The sequence below is a fragment of the Elephantulus edwardii genome, unplaced genomic scaffold (assembly GCF_000299155.1).
Source record: "Elephantulus edwardii isolate Elephantulus edwardi_28Jun2011 unplaced genomic scaffold, EleEdw1.0 scaffold00014, whole genome shotgun sequence".
Classification (NCBI taxonomy): domain Eukaryota; kingdom Metazoa; phylum Chordata; class Mammalia; order Macroscelidea; family Macroscelididae; genus Elephantulus; species Elephantulus edwardii.
In genome coordinates, this window is record NW_006399764.1 from 31233638 (window position 1) to 31234700 (window position 1063).

The window sequence follows — 1063 nt, forward strand, 5'->3', positions numbered from 1 at the left end:
CATATTGAAAGGTTTGGAACCTGATAGACTTCTCCAAAGTAAGTTGGGAAGGGTTATGGGCAGGCCTTGAGCCTTATGTGGGGGGTGCTGAAGGGTAAGGAGGGCTGCATCCCCTGGAGGGCACAGTGATGACCTGAGATCTCCCAGTTGCTCTTCGTGTTGGCTGTCGAGTTGGAACCTGCGAAGTAAGCCAGTAAAGGGTCCCTATTTTGTTACACACTTCCTCATAGAGCTGAGCCCCTCTGTGACATCCCGCAGGGAGAGGGTTGCACCAGATCCCAGCTCATCAAGGGAATGACTAAATCATAACTGTCAAAGCAGAGACTCTTGGGCTGTGATGTGGGGGAAGAATATGGACGGTTCCATGGATTTGAACCTCGGGAATTTGAGGTTGTATCATAGGTTCTAACCACTAAGCCATCAGAACTCCCCTTCAGATCTCCCTACCAACCACAAATCTGTGTTCATTCATGAGCGTGATTGCTGTACATTCTGTTTAAGGAGCCCCGGGGGCTAGTCGGTAGGGAATTGTACTGCCAACCCAAAGGCAGCAGGTTTGAATCTAGCCTCTGCTCCGAGGGAGAAGGATGACAGTCTCTTTGCATGCAGTTTACCTCTGCTGAAAAGTCCCTGGGGGCTCCACTCTGGGCTGCTTGGACTTGGTGACAGTGGGTCCTTTTTCTTACTTGGAGGAAGCAGCCGTTCCCTAGTTCTACCTGAGGCGCTCAACCCCAGCCCCCCGCTAAATAATGTTCCGGATTCGCTCATAGGACATTGTGAGGCCATTGTTTCCTAAGCAGGTGGCTCATGTGTGTCCTCATCCATCTCAGTCTGGGAGCCCCACCTTGCTGTTGTTGTGATGTACCCCCTTGGGTTGGGACTGACTCATAGCTGACCCTCTGCACGTGTCCAGGGGGAGGAAATAGCACCGGAGGGGTTGCCCATGGTTCCCTCAGAGTGGCTGCTGGATAAGGAAGGGGCTCGGCTGCATTGATCCTTCCTACTATCCTCCAGAGCCCCACCCAGGACTAGAGACACAGTGGATTAAGGTGTCAACCCTGTG

At 52.6% G+C, this 1063-nt stretch overlaps 1 protein-coding gene across 1 annotated transcript in view; it reads left to right on the forward strand.

Moving 5' to 3' along the window:
- LOC102862203 (melanoma antigen preferentially expressed in tumors-like) overlaps positions 1–1063 on the forward strand; it is a 4776-nt gene that overhangs the window by 2836 nt on the left and 877 nt on the right. The gene's annotated exons all lie outside the window — the stretch shown is intronic.